This window comes from Anser brachyrhynchus (genome assembly GCF_964034855.1).
Source record: "Anser brachyrhynchus genome assembly, chromosome: 6".
NCBI classification, from domain to species: domain Eukaryota; kingdom Metazoa; phylum Chordata; class Aves; order Anseriformes; family Anatidae; genus Anser; species Anser brachyrhynchus.
Genome location: NC_137700.1, coordinates 9,290,105 through 9,306,640, shown reverse-complemented (window position 1 = coordinate 9,306,640; position 16,536 = coordinate 9,290,105). Strand labels below are relative to the sequence as shown.

At 36.6% G+C, this 16,536-nt stretch overlaps 2 protein-coding genes across 2 annotated transcripts in view; both read right to left on the bottom strand.

Annotated features, from left to right (window-relative positions):
• Positions 1-16,536, bottom strand: part of LRMDA (leucine rich melanocyte differentiation associated) — a 668,732-nt gene that overhangs the window by 314,707 nt on the left and 337,489 nt on the right.
• LOC308197317 (uncharacterized protein) overlaps positions 10,008-16,536 on the bottom strand; it is a 296,269-nt gene continuing 289,740 nt past the window's right edge. The window contains exons 7-8 of the mRNA XM_080597574.1: positions 14,886-15,004; positions 10,008-12,765 (exon numbers count right to left, since the gene is read on the bottom strand). The gene's annotated coding sequence lies outside the window, so the exon portion shown is untranslated. The remainder of the gene's footprint in view (positions 12,766-14,885; positions 15,005-16,536) is intronic.

Here is a 16,536-nt window from a genome sequence, read left to right as displayed (position 1 = left end):
ATGATGAGCAAATAACAAAATACACTTCGAGTTGTCATGGTGCCTGTACTTATTCAAATATGCTTCACACCTGAGAGCAATACAAAAAGTCCTACAATCACCTTACAGAGCACGGGAACCACCCTAAAGACTCCCGAAGCAGCAGAAAATCCTGTAGCACCTTGTGTCCTCCTGAGCAGCTTCTCAGGGATGCTTACGCTGGTCAGTGATGGAGTGCCCTGACAGGAAAGAGTCACACTGAAAAAAGAAGCTAGTGTTAATGCTCTATGCTGCCCTGGAAAGAGGCTTGGGATGGAGTTTTTTCCATGTCTAACAAAGAGATACAAGCTTCTCCACAGCATACTTGAAGACAACATACACTACAGGTTAGGAAAAGGGAAGCAAAAGGAAGACAACACTGAACTTTGAAATCTTCTTTCTTTCATGTCTTACCATCATACCAACACATACAGAGCCAGCTGAGGAACCAGAAGAGGTCATTCTAAGTAGCATTATTTTAGAATCAACCATATTTTCTATCATGTCAGAATAAAAACAAAGACCATAAGAAATGGAGATTGAATGCTGAATTACAGGTAGAATAAACTAATGGCTGAGAATGTGCTATTATATGCACTATCAAGCAATTCTTTAATTTTATACGCACTTAAGTTAACATATTTTGAACATAAAACTCAATATAAAACTCAAAGTCTGTAGATCAAAGCTGTTTTTTTCAAGCTTTAGTTGCTGAGTAAACACTGAGTTAAAAATTTAAAGATGTAACCAAGAAGAGAGGCCTGATTATTTAAGCTGCCACGGCCTCCAGATTTTCAGTCTTATTATCTGTAAAAAGAAACACACAAGTGACTGCAACTTACTGTGCTTGAATCCTCAGAGGGTGAGTAATACAACCTTTAATAAAATTCAAATTAATAAGAAACCCAAACCCTACCTCTTCAAAGAGTACAGATAGCACTTGACTGAGTTGAATCATAAACCCGATGCCACTTCAAAATGCACCTGCCTTCCCCTCAGTGAAATGGTTGGCCTTGCTGTGTGGAAGTGCTGGAGATTCCTAAACATCAATTCATCCATTTGAAGTCTACACTGCAGTCATCAGCATAACTTCAAACTATGCCATATGCTCACTCTTTGCCCATAGAGGAATCTGATGACAATTAGATTTCTGAGGTGCACATAATTTGCTCAAGCCACAAAAATAAAGATGCAATTTACCTCACGCATGCTAATGTGAACACAGCTAGAGCATGTTGAAAGAAAATACACAAGTCAAGTATCACAGCACACACGCGTATGAACTCGTCCTTACTGACGCAATTAGTTTAAATAAATAAAAAAAATTAAAAAATAAAAAAAAATTAAGGCAGCAAGTCCCAGTCCTCACATTACCGTACCTCCAAGCACGGTCACAGGGACCATGAGTCGCCAGTGCCTCTCCGTTTCCAGAGACCACATCAAAGCACTTTTGCTGCCTCATGGCCTTTTACACAGCAACTTCAGCCACTTAGGAAAAAATGGCTAAATAAAGGCCTGGACTTAAAACATTGAAAGAAATAAATTGACAAGATTTTGTCTCAAAACCTTGTCTTGTCCTTACTGAAGGCTAAAATAAACGTAATTTTTGTTAAAATTAAAGCAAAAATTAAATCATCTTATTATGTAATTGGAACTAGGCCTCCGGCGCTAGCAGTAAAGAAGGGATTAAGGCCTGCACCACCTGGGTTGTCATTCTCATGGGCCCCATTACCACCCCCTTATTCGTTTTTATAGCCAACAGATTAAAATGCGAGCGCCGCAATCTTTGATCTTTCACTTGCTGACACAAATCCTTTCAAGCCTCCAACGTTTTCTGCTGAGGTAATTAGTACTAATTAAAAGGTTTCCAACAGCCTTTGCTCTACTTTTTCCCTCCAAAGAAATTGCTTTTACAAGTGCCTTCCATCTTTGAAATGTATGCATCGTTCACTTTCTTCTTTATCTGACTCTCAGAGATCAAGTAGATTAGTGACTCCATTATTCCCCAAGACAAAGCCAAACAACAGGTTTTTACTATCTCCCTGACCTGTTGAGGTGCAGGGTTTATATTCAGAAACAAGTGCCTATGCTTGTATTAAAAGACAGTCCAATTATGCATTAACAGATACAATGTGGGGTTTCTACATTTAAGAATGGGCATCATTTAAAGATGTAGTGTTTTCTCAGAAGAGAAAGAGGCAACCGTTCACTAATCCAACTGACAAGTTGTAGAACTAATAAGAGGTCTTGCTTTGTTTTCTTTTTGTATATTTGTGTATCAGGTAAGATGCAAACAATTTCTTTCTCTTCTTTCCCACTCCTCCCACCCTTTCCTCCCCTTTCTTCCCCAATTTTAATTTTTGATTCACATTTGCTAGTTTAAAAATATAGTTTAGGTAGTACCTCCTTGAAAGATTTTCAAAGGAGAGAAAGTCCTGTCTGAAGTAGATTTTGTTACTATAATTAAATAATGTGCCCTGTTACAAGCACACTGATGGCTGGAAAAATAATTACTGAGATGAAAACACTGTTTTATAGTATGTCTGAAGTACTAATGAAAGTCCAAGATTAAAAAATCTAAAAGCTGCAGCAAAAAGGAACAATGCTTTGCATTGAGAAAGGGCTATGTTTTGAATTTACAGGTTTTCAAATGATCGTTCAATCGACATGAGCACTATATGGATCATTTTTCTTTATGAAAACCTGGAAGCTTTATGCCTGCTGTGATAAAAATAAATTACACTTCATGCAGCAAAAGTGCTATTCAAAAAAGAGGACAGTTCTCAAGCTCTTAAAGTTCTCACTTCCTATTGAAAATGACAGCAGCTCTCTCTCATGCTGTAGTATCTCTGGCACAATAGATCAGAAATCATACACAGAGCCACAAGAGGCTATCTAACTTATCATTATATGCACAGGGGTCTATTCTCCTCTCGTGATGCAAGCACAAGGCTCCTGCTGGCACTAATGGGAGCTACACGTGCGTATCAAGGACAGAAACAAAGCGACAGTGCACCAACTTTCCTAACCTTAAGTTAGAAAAGTTTTTAAATAGCCAGAAAGGAAAGTCAATAAATTGTCTCCTGTTCGTGCCAGCTCTTCTACTTCACTTTCACAATTTTTCTACTACAGTAGTAATTTCTTTTTGTGTAACTTTCCTCAAGAGGATCTAAAATCACTACAATCTCATCAGTTCAGCTTGTGTTATTATGCCCCTGTGAAGTCAGTTTTATCTGACATATCTTGCCCAAGGTCATATGGAAATTATATGACAGGGCCAGGAATTGCACACATTGGTATCCTGGTAGTTCCCTGTTTCAACCAGCAGGCCATACTCCTCCTCTATGCATGCACTACATCCAATAGTAGTCTTAGAAGCTGGAGCTAGGATAATCCTTACAGCCATGGAAATGCTGAAAAAAAGGTCCTTTACCTTTTTTGAAAGACCTGAGTCTTTCAAATAATTTGTTATACATTCAAAATACTGTATGAAGCAAGCAAAATCAAAACAGTCTGTGAATCATCTAATGTAGTGGTTCCAGTCTCCTCACCTTCTTAGCACATAGTCACCATTACCATAAAACATGAGGCCATCCCTGCAGAACCAACATGAGTTAAGAGAATACCATACCTTAGTTTTAGGCACACACAAGCGAAGCAGATCATGTGGAGCCCTCAGCCAAATCTGGACAGATGTCAGAGCCAGACAAACATATTCACAGTCTCCTCCATCAGAGATGTCTTTAGAAGCAGTATAGCTATTTTTACGATTAACATAATGTATGTTAATACAGGTTTTCATGTCTATTAAATGTTAAATTATTAAATTCCAATTAAATTACAAATTCTGAAATTTGTAAGGAATTGGAATTTGGACCATAGCATGGAGGAAATTGGATTTAATGAAAACAAGGTGAATATATAAGTATGTATGTATCTTTCCATATGCCAGAACAACATTTTACATCACTACTGAGAAGGTGATAATAATGTAATCTGATGGAAGCAACCTGCCATATACTCGCCTAGTACTAAAATAGCTAGTGATTTTAAGGCTAGGTTAACATTACCAAAAGACTTTTGAGAGAGTCTTTGGGTCTCTCATCTTATGTAATCAGAATTTATGAGGAAAGAGATTTCACCTGAAAAACAGAAAAATTCTGAGAAAAGAAGATGACAGAGAAGAAGGCTATATAGAAGGGGGGTGCCTGAGATTAAAACTATAGCAAATTATCTATCACTTCAACAGGACCACTCTCATGGGCAAATTTGGATGAGTAACACCACAATGTACAAAATAATTACTCTGCCTTTAAAATTATAAGCTGCAAAATTACTGCCACTTCTTTAATTTGAGCTTTTCATGTTTATTCTTGGTTTTGCACATACAAACTGCTTTCATGTTCACCAGAGATACCTTTTTCTCAATAGCTGTAATTCTCTCAAGAGCAAAAAATTAGAGATGCAACTTTAGGGAAAAGAAAATCCATAATCATGAAGCTCACAATAAAATGACATGCTTGCAGCACAGTAGGCAATGTTAACATACATATTATAGTAAAAAAAGGAAAATGAGTGTCGTGTTTAATGCTTCAGAGACTCTGGAAATGAAGCTATCTCAATATTTACTAAATAGATCAAAAAAAGTAAAATGACAACATCTGATAGACTTCTTGATGAGAAAAAGTTGTTTGGCTACTTTACAAGCTTGTTAGGTAACTGGGGATTGGTTTAAATTCCAATGGTATCAGATCAATAAAGAAAAGGGACAAAAAGTCACTGTCTTACGTAGGTATTCAGTTGAGACTCTTTCCAGACTGTAAACAGTTGCTGTAGCCTTAAGGTTTCATCTGTCGTCTACTATGGGATGCAAAGACCATTAGCAGCTAGCCTTTTAACATATAAGGAGAGGAAGGGAAGAAAAGCCCTCCCACAAGAGATATCAGATGAATTTTCGGAACTCATAAAAATCTTTAGTATTGACTGAGGTGGGAGTGTGATGAGGGAATACATTACATATACTGCATCCTAAGTCTTCTACCTGCTTCTTCCCCACCCCAAAGGGTAAAAAAAAATAAAATAAAATACATTAATAACCTTCAAATCTGCCCTGACATCTCAGTACAGCGTGCATGTGATGAAAAACCAGTAAAGAAACATTTCAATTTGAAGTTTCCAAGGGGTAATTATAAACAAGAGGGAGAGAAAAATATTTTTGAAATTATGAAAAATACCTTGACAGTGACTCCCTTAGACTCACATTTAGCCCTTGAAAAATATTCTGCCAAAGGGTGCATTTTGACAGGGAAAAGATGAAGAGTGGAGAGAAGAGGCAGCAGTCTGTCATAATTGATGACACTGCAATGCAAGTTGAAGTCAAGACTGAATATTTACAAAACTCATTCAGGGTGAGACTTTTAAAAGGGGGAAAAAAAGCTAACAAGCAAACAAGGATGGACCCAACCTTTTGAAAACACAGTGGGACTACACCAACCAAGATTAATTCAATACAGTCAATACAAACATATCACATATGCAAAATAATTCAAGGGACTTTTTCATAATTCAGTATTGTATGAGCTTTAATACAAACCAAAAATGCTGGAAGATGGGGGGGGGGGGGGAGTGGGGGGAGGGATCTGTAATCTGTAGGGCCTTATTTGGAGATACATTATTTTAACCCATTGAAGAATGACACAGCTGAGCTGAGTGACTTCAGTTACAACAGGACTCCAATGCTAGAATTTTTGACCCCAAATTATTGGTTTAAGCCAAGCTCAGTCCATCAGTTTGCAATTTTACAGTGTCATAATAATTAAGCCAATCTGAGTATAGATCGCTACATTATTAAATTCCCATTCTTTGCTTTTACTATGAGACCTCACCCCTTCCCTTCTGTGGCACACTGACTCACATGAAATGCTATGGTTACACCGTTCAGGGATAAGATCTAGTCGAAATTGGCCTGAAAGGAAAGGCAAGAAGGAGAACTGCAGCAAGCTAAACTGATCTGCCTACTTTGTTACTAAAGACTATTTGATGGACAAAGTGACTGTGTATTTTGCAGTCTCAGTCCAGCTGCAAGTGGGGAGGTTCTTGAAGCAAATTCATCTGGTACTTTTGCTATCAAATTCAAAGCAAAAGACAGATTCAAAATGAACTTGGAGACTAAACTTGTCTAATTATTAACAGTGATGTGTCCAAGGTCAGGGCAGAGGTTCACCAGTAAAGCAAAGCAATTCTGTTCCCTGCTCCATAGAGATCGTGGAGCTCATCTTCAGAAGTTGTCAGTCTGGCACTTTTCAACAACACTGAATTCAACTTCATTTAAACAAATACAACTAACCCTACTCCCAAAGTGTGATGCATGTGTCTTAATACTAGCGATAAAAGTTGGGCACAGATGTATGCAAGGCAACAAACCATCTAAATGTGAGTTGACCTAGCACTTATAAAATTGATAGGAATTACAAAGACTACAGGAGTAAACAGGGTTCGAACTAGTAATAGATAGACATCAATTATGATGCCATATTTATTACTTGGAGTGTTAAAAGTTCACAATTTGGGAATGTAGTTAGTCTCCATACTTGCCATGTGTTCTAACTACAGGACAAATTTGTAGCCCCATATATTTATATACAATGAGCCTTTTTTTTTTTTTAATAAATAAAAAACTGTTTAATGTATGTTTCATATCACTAAAGAAACTTGTCAAAAAAATAGTATCTTTCTTTTCAACAATTGTTAGGTCTAAATTGCCTGAGAAAAAAAAATCTCTCCATGTTCCTCATATTCATTATTTGCACAAAGAAAAGGCATGTATAAACATATAACAATAAAGCATACAAGTGAGCATGAGATATGTGCCTTTTAGTCCTGAAGCTGTAGAGGCGGTTTTGGTAAGGCTGCTCTCAAGAAAACCCAGTCACCCAAACTTTAACACACTGTATGTTTCTAATTTTCCCATTAATCCAGCCTCATCCAAAATACTTAAAGTTTAGAGCTAACAGAGCCCTAGCAAAACATCCATCCAGGCCATCAGATTGTGTAGCTCCCGTATAACATAACTTCAGAAGTACACAAGAAGCAGTTATCCCTGCATTATAGCTGCCATTTCACTAAAAATAAACCTAAATAAATTCAAATATTGCTTCTTCTCCCAATAGGAAAAGCAAAGCAAAGAGGTAATATATTTGCCCTGCAAAAAGGTAATATATTTTTAGGTTTTCCAACCACTTCTAAACGAGGAAAGGAGATAAGAAATTAGCCTTACGCTGTAAGGTTATATTCCAAGTATAGCAGGAAGAACAATGCAAATAAATTGGATTTTTTTTTTTGTCTATTAAAAGGAACAAGAACAGAATCTCTTAAAGTAGCTAGGAAGCTAAAAGAGGTATAATTTCTGTAGTGTTTCATTTAACTTTTGTTTGCAGACCTCTAGATTACCATGATTCTTCCCCAATATTTCAAAATGGAATATATGTAAAAATACATAGGTATGTTTCTGTTTTTTCAATGCTACAGATGCTTTGCATTGGTACTTTAATGGTCACACTGTCTAATAAACTGAGTGGATTGTATGAAACAATTATTTTCTTACTGATGTTGGAATCTCAGATTTATTGTTGCTCTAAATTTCACATATATCCAAGACTGCATTTGTATTATTTAAGAAGAATAAAAAGGAAGTGAAATTTCAGTTGTTGATGTATATTGGCGGTTTTAAAAATGACAGACTACGTGCATTATTTTAGAAGATTTCAAGTAATGAGAGGCATTTTTAATTTAAAGAATGAGCACAAATGAAACTTGACTAATAAGAATATACAGAAGTGCCAAATCCGTAAAATAAATGCCACAGCTGATACTAAGATATGCACAGATTATATAACAAGAATTTTTGCACACACTTCACACAAATTCATTATGACAGACATATAACAAGAAGATATTGCAAAAGCAAGTTATTCATATAAAAATATCGTGGTAACATTATTGAGCTTGAAATAGAAGCTAGTAAGATTTTTAGCCCATGAATGGAGTTACACTCAGAATGAAACAAGTACGACTGCACAAGAGATTTGCTTTTAAGGTGCATGCACTACCATAAACCTGCTCTAGATCCCAAGTAATGGGCATTCTATAAAACCTCAGTTATTTGAATTTTGCTGTCAATTGCTTTCAATTTTAAAAGGATTTTCTTTAATCCATTATTCTTGAACAAAGTAATGATTTTTTTATTTATTTATTTATTTAGAATTGTAACACCTTACCATTGCCACGTTAGGTAAGAAAGTGTTGGGTGTTCTTCCAGATGCAGTTTATTTGTATTCTACAACTAAATCAAAGAGTATTCAGGGTGCCTCCCACATCTTACACTCTGCTTACTACTTGCAGACAGAATGTCCTTAGTGAATCACCAAGTGGAGTCGGCACCATCTAGCAGATCGCAAAAGAAACACTCATGGATTATACTTTCGTATTATCCTCGAAAATATTAGAAGAACAGTAGTAAAGCATATTTATTCAGTGTTTTAAGACAGCTTCAAATGATCTGATGCAATAGACATTTTCTTCTGAAAAATAAAAAAGGATGAGATAATGCATTTCAAGGTCAATTGAAACAAGGGTGGAAAGGAAAAAAAGGTGTTTAAACCACAGCAGATTTAACAGCTTAACCAATAAAGCTACTCTAGCCTTCAGTCAAATGGGAATCAAAACAATGATTTCAAACTATTTTATTCAATCTACAGGCAGGATTACTAGGTGATAAAGCTTTTTCCTTCTTTTCTTTACTAAAGAAGCAAACGTTTCTCCTATTTTTGAGGATTTCTTTCAGTAAATTATGCACACTTTTCAGGACTACAGCCACAAGGACACAGACTTTCTTTAAAGTTTGTAGGTGTATGTCCTTGCATTTATTACCACAGGGCAAAAGTACTTACACGTATGCTCTCTGGAAACCTAAAATTGCAAGGAAATTTGATATTACTCTATTTACTAAAACTAATTTTCAAACCTCCAGTAAGACCCCCCCCAAGTATCTAAACAGCACTTCTTTTTTCCTTCCTCAAATGAAGCCATTTGCTAACATAAGCAGAACAAAGGTTGATGACCCAAAATACAATAAATTACTGCATTCAGATTCTTTATGATCATTGAGGGTTTTCCTTAATAATCTAAAAAGTACCTATGAGGAATTTAAATCATCACGTTTATTCAAAGTTTTTCTTCTCTCTGCTCCTGCCTTCTCACCCTCTCCATGTATATGTCGACTTGCTGAAGTTTATAAATCCTTCAAAATAATATTTCAGCTTTTCATAGCAATTAACATATCAAATATCAGTGTACAAGGGGACTGTACAAAGCAATTCCATAGTAAATTAGTCTGAAAATTGCCTTAATTGTTACGCTAGAAGATGTCCTCTACGTTTTGTCTCGGGAGAAAAGATCTTTCTGTCTAAATGCCATTATGTGTCATCCTAGCTGAGCCTCCTGCCTAGCGGGGACATTGAAGTTGTACAGCAGGAGCCGCTTCTCAGGCTTTAAGAACTACAGTAAATCTTCAAACAATTTATCCAAACAAAGGCCAGTGTGTGGAGAGAAAAATACACGGGAAGCAGATGAATAAGCAACATCAATTATGGGGGGGGTTGACCTTTCTGCCCCACACCATGGCACAGATTTCACACCAAATCGCAGCAGATTGAAGTTGACATGCCTGGAGTGAAAACACTGGTCCTCACAATGTTGCCACTCTACATTCACAGAGCTGTAGTAGCGAGAGGAGGGAGAAAATGAAGAGAAGGGGAGGGGTGCGTGAATGAAAAATCACGCATAATGGACCTGGGTTTATTTTACAGAGAACAAAATGGCTCAATTTGAGCACTTAGGCTGTCGAAATTGGCTAGTGTGAGATACGAGAGGTTCATCCAAGGGGACACTTGAATCAGGTGACTTCAGTAATATGACCTAGGAGAAAGGATGGGGAGAATAAAGGCAGTTCTTAAAAACTTGTTAATGTTGTTAAAGAGCACACCATTTCACATGTTATATACATATATACGTATATAATTTTCTGTACACGGTTACAGCAGCTGAGATTTGCCTCCAGGCAAAACAGAAGTGACCGGCCTAAAACTATTTTTACAGTAGCAAAAAAAATACTCTCATGCAGCATTATTTTGCCACAACACAAATGCAATTTAACAATAACAAATCTGCCTACAGTTATCATAGCTACATTTTGAAAGATTCACTCCCTACCCCAGGAAGAAATTGCCTTTACAGCCAAGGAAAAGCCAGACTGACTAATGTATACTTCAAACTACCTCAATTAAAATTCAGGTTTTGGCCTTTAGAACAGTCTATTTAAAGATTTCTTTTTCTAGATTGTCCGTAGACAGATGATTATTAAATATTTATAAGTCTTTGAAAAGGATTGAGTGCTTTTGCTTTGTTTATTGTGCAAAGCTCCCCCTCCCTCTTCTTTCCCCCACTCCTTCTTTGAGGGATCTATGAGTGATCATTTTATTTGAATACTTCATCAGTTGGTTAGTGCAAAGACAGATCAGTCAACCCTATGCAGGCCATTTCACATCAGTGGAATCTGTTAACATGGCTGCAATAATAGCCCAAGGTTTAATATGGAGTCAGATCAACAGCTTTTGTCTCATTCCGGAACGTTTCAATATACAATCTGCTACTATTTCATATTGATGGAACTAAACACCAGTTCTGGTTCAAACTGGAAAAGATTAAAAATAGATGAGCTTACAATAACATTTACATTGATACTAATCTCGGTTACTGTTGTTATAAAAATTCAGTATCAATTTACCAGTAAATTTTACTGCTTAACTCGGAAGTAAATGTTTAAGGATTAATATTTGTGATGTCAGACCTTGGAAAAGTAAACATTTGCTTATTGATGGTGATAGCACTCTGAATTGGATTTTTCCGTTTTCATCGCTGTCAATAAAGCTACCACCTTTTTCCCAAGTATCACATATCTAACACACTTTTGCAAAGTCCTCATATCTTAGATGTCCATTCAATTTGGATGAAAAAGAACTGTGAAGGAAAAGTCACAGCACATGTAAATATGCCACTGTGCTTTCTCAAAAATCTGCAAATAATTTCAGAGTCTGCCAATGAAATCTCATAACATGACCACACATTTTAGATTCTCTCCTGCTACTAGGAAAAACCACCTTTGCCCTTTATAGGTAAGTTATCTGCAAATAACTATCCTAAATACACCCTTCTATTTTAAAAGTAATGTATCACGTATTACAACAAAGGGACTAATTGCAAATGTTAGCACACCTTATAACTTCACAGTCAGGATCAATGTTACTAGAGAGTTGAGAGCCATTTTCATAAACTTTAGAAGCCTGTCAGGCTGGCAATACAAATTTAATGATTTCTAAATACAGCAATATTATAAATTATTTGATTAGGCCCTATCTATCCCCATCTATCCCCAAGAGCTATCCCCATCTTGAGAATTGCTGTTCACCTGTGAAAGCATAATGAGCAAGAATACCTTTCTGCTGAGACTGACCAAGAGCTCTCACAATAGCTGTCAGAGGGCATCTAGAAAGCACTGTAACTAGAATTTACAATGGTGGCAGCTACAGGGTAGACAAATTGCAAACTCTGAGTGGATGAAGTTCAGTACAGTGTTCTGATCACTAATGCCCTGGTTTTCTTTAAGCAAACATTGCCCTTGCATATTTTTAATTACTTTTTCTAATTACTCTTTTTTTGATTTTTTTTTTTTTTGAGAAAATTATTTGATGGAGAGCTTTTGGTCTGGTTTATGTCTGTTGCTGAAACTATACTGCCTCTTTGCCTTTGAGCACAGCTAGATAAGAGTCTGACTACCCTACCTGTCATGAATCTTGAAAAGGAGGACTCCAAGAAATTCTGTTATTCCCCCTCTAATTCACAACAGGTCGGTATCACTTTTGCTCCTTCCCTATCAATTCCACATATTGTGCCAGCAGGTCTGCTGGTTGGCTGATATATTTAAACCACCTGGTTCTTTGATGCTCTGCCACAGTGACAAGCATCTCAAAACACATTGTAGCTCTCCAGCCCTCCCAAGCACAGTGAACCAAGGAGCTTCACCCTCAAATTGTAACTTATAGGCTACAGTCAGCAGGTCAACCTTTCACAATTACAACATAAACGGGACAAGACTAATCATCAGGAAAGACAAATTAAGGCAGACACCCTGTGCAAGATCAATCCTTGTTAGTCAGCCATCCAGCCGGAGGCACATTTGACAGGAGCTCTGAGGAATCCTGAGCTCTGGAAAAAGCGCTGAGGAGGGCTCATTGCCAAAAATGGACCTTGAAAAGAACCTAGAAAGGAAAACCTGAGCATTACTTAGTACTCTTGGGTACCCTGTTGTCTAAACTACCTCCCACAGAAGCATAATATTTTCAGTTTAAAACTATTATAATCACAAGGTCTGTCATGTCTGTAAAAAAAAATGGAAACCCAAACCAACCTGCTCAGCTGAAAGATGAAAGTTAAAACTCTCAAAAGATGAAGGCAGCTTCCGCAATCATATGGAACTGCTTGGACCTTTTGCCTCTGCTATTGTTCCTTTTTTTTTTTTTTTGATTAGATTGAAATCAAAGAGCTGGGGGTTAAGGAGAGACTTTTTTTGTTGCATGCTGAGCTTGGGTCATTTTCCACATTACACATGCAGGCATCCTAGAAGGGAGATTGCTTAGAAAACAAACAAACATGAAAGGGTTGTGCATATCCTGTCTGAACTAATCCTCTCTGCATCAGTCCTACAAGTAATATGGTCCCAAGTCTACAGCATACTAGTATATTCACACAGGTATCAATACATACACAGACAATACACATATACAAGTACATATTCACTTGTGAAGTTATATATTAGTATGTTCTACACAGAGAACAGACATAGAACAGACATAGGTTCAGTAAAACAGATTCTCCAAGCTACATCTATAGTCCATTATTTTAAAAGTTGCCAGTCATTTGACAGGACTAATACTTATGCAAGGCATAGTAGTAGAAACTGTCTTCATTTCTAAGATTTCACACATTCCCTAATTAATTCAAGGGGACTTACAGTTTTAGATAACATTCTTCCTTTTATCACTTGCCATCTAGCAGTTGGTATAATGTCAACACTTACATCTTTTTTTCCAACTGAAATCATTTTTAAAACATTTTTATCCTAAAATGTTCACCTCGATTTTTCAAAAATTATCTTAAAGATAAGAGATTTCTTTCCATTTCAGTCCCACAACAACGAGAATGTCAGCACAGCTTTTTTGACAGACAAATTATTGAATCAAAGAAAGAATATGCCATTAAGCCCACAGGTTACGAAGTGTCAGGAATGGTTTAAAGAGATATCCCATTTATCTTCAAAACATGCACGGAATGTCACTAATGTGTGTTTATCATGTATAATCAGACAAAGAAAATATCGAAATAAAGTACTCCTGCATACAATAGAAGTCTCCTTCCATCTCTCAAGATATCAGTGCTATTCAAATAGAATAATAATGATGAAACCTCCTTTCTTGAAAATGGAAATCAAGTGAAATGTAGATAGAAATGATTTTTTTTGTAGTTGATGTACATTTCTAAAGTGCATTAACAGGAAATCCAGAACTTTTTAGGTCAATTATATTGTCAGTATTGTCAATGCCACTGAAATGAATACCTAAGCAGTGCATATTCTTGCTGGAACAGGGTTAGAGAAGAAATCCTGTATTCAATTACTTGAAGGAAAGCAACTGCAGGCACACACTTAAAGGTTTGCTTTGTTCCCAACTTATTTTTGTTTTTAATCAATCAAAAGGCATCCAAGAAACATATAATTATATATGTTTTAAAAATCCACACTCTACAATGTTTTCCTTTTTAATTTTTGTTTTCCATTTGGCATCTATTTCTTAAAGCCTATTTCTGGTAGCCAAGTGCATCACAAAACACTAAGTCAATGCTTTCATAATCAATTTTCCAAGACATGATGTGACAGGTTCTCAGAGTTAACTAACATATAGGCTTAGCATGAGAATAGTAGGCAAAGGTTTTTTAAACATCTGAAAGGTATCGGAAATCAAAATGGTGATGACATATTGATGGGACAGGAGTTTTTGCCAGGTGAGCTGAATAAATGTATCAGCTGAACCCTTTGGAACATGTAATTACTCATCCAAACAAAAATTTTAAAAAAAAGTATTCCTGTAGATTTGCGAACTACAGTTCCAGCAGCAGACAAAATGTGTACCTACTCTTCTGCCCATTCCAGTACTATTTATGTGAACAAATTTCTTTTATCTTACGCACAGTTTTAAGGGGGTCATATAGATGGCAAAGTGTTCTCTGTGAGACGGTGAAAAAAATAAGGAGTAGGTTATGTAGAACACCACAGAGTAAAGCAAAAATTGCTGACCAAAACCAAAACAAAACAAAACCAACATGTGACATCTTCCACATACAGGAGATTTCCAACTAGTCTCATAATTAACCGAAAAAGCAAGAGGCCTCTAAACAGACCTACGATACCTTTTGTGACACCCTCACAGCAGTATCTTTTGTATTTCAGTGAATGGCTACAACCCCCTCTGTCCATTTATCTCAGACACAGCTCAGCGTCTTCACCCACTGACCAACTGTACCTGCCTCAACAGGGCTCTCTCTCAAGTCAGGATCTACATTCTTTCTACTGCAGTGCTGATAAGAAGCACACCCGTTATCTGCAAGGCAGTGCTTCCACACCCTCTTGACAAATGCCCTATATCCAGCTTATCATCCTGCCATGCAATTACATATACATGCATGTCCCAATCACTTACATCATCCTGAGGTCCAGCATCTTCACTGTCATGCACAAATCTTGCTCAAAGGACAGAAAACCCTGAAGCAGAAAGGATGTTCCCCAGAAGATAAAGAGGAGATGCAGAAGGAGGGAAGCCTGTCCAAGAGAGCAACAATAGAAAGAGCAAATAAGCAATCAAAGCTTCTGTAAATAACTGGAAAAAATAACAGTAAGAGAGACAGCAACAGATAAAGACAAAGCAAAGGCGTACAAGGGAAGGGACCACCACAAAGTCCCATTAAGCTGTGTTTCACACTCTCCGCTGGGCCTTTCTCCTTGAATAAGGCACCAGCCACAGCTTGATGCCTCAAGAGGTTGTAATGCTGCACTTCAGCAAGAGTTGTGTGATTTTATCAGCTGCCTTCATCCTGTACAACCAGTTCACCTAGCTATTCAGGCACATTTTGTAATGGTATTCAATCTCTGTTATTTGTACCACTAAGTAAGAACTTATTTATTTATTAAGTTACAGAGTTAAATCTTTTCGGTGTGTGCCTTCTCTTTTCCAGTCTGCAGCTCCTCTCAAGAATTGGATGGAAAAAACAGCCAAAAGGAAGAAAGGAGCAAGCACGTAAAAGTTTAAGTGTGTTCAGGAGAAACTCAGCAGTAATATAGAGGTTGACTGTTTCTAAACAGTGCATTTTAAACAGTTCTTAATTTCACCTTGGTTTATTCAGATATGCTACTGACAATTCTTTTGGTCAAAACTGGTCAAATTGCTCCTTTAAAACACTCAAAAATTACCCTGTTTTCCCAAGACTTAAGAGATCGGATAATATTCCTCTCAGGACCATATGAAAAGCAATTACAGTAAAGAAAAAAAAATCCACTTAATGTATCTGTGTGTGTTTCTAGGACATTTATACTCTGTACATGCACAAACATGCTAGTAATACATGTTGAGATTTTTTTATTATTATTATTTATTAAAAGCTATAAACAATTCTTTATACCCAGAGAATTGTTTTTGGAGAATATACATGGAAATATATACATTCTTTTTTAATAACAAAAGTAATGTTTTTCATGTATTCTAAACTACAGTATATTTCTATTTTTTTAATTGCATTCACTTGCAATATACAAAACCTAATTCTTTACTAATAACAAAACCTAAATATTTTCCAATATAGTAATCATTGTGACCATAAATACACATACTGTGGCTTGCAAGCCTAAGTTCAAAATACCCAGAAAATTAGTGCCTATAGCACTGTTGTTTCTGAGGTTCTAATATGTTTAGGTCAGGTTTTAATATGTTGATCTTTGCAAAAATAACACAGAGCTTCACTAAATGTCTTTACTGAGCCATGAATCTGTACATATAAGGTGGGGAAAACAGAGGCACAGGTTGCGTCTTAATGGGACAATTCTATCAACTTGCCTGAGTCAGATTCTTTAAAAAAAAGAAAAATCAGAATCTTATCTTTCTATGTTTCCTTTGCCCAGAAATTCAGTTTGAGATGGCAGAAGGTCTTTGGACATGCATACTGATATGCATCAATGCAGGCCAGAACATTTACCCAAGGAATAACTAGCACCGAAAATTTAAAATATGTTACTTGCACCAAAATCTACAATATTAGCGTTATTTCCATTGTGGACCTCTCTTTACTTACTAATCCCCA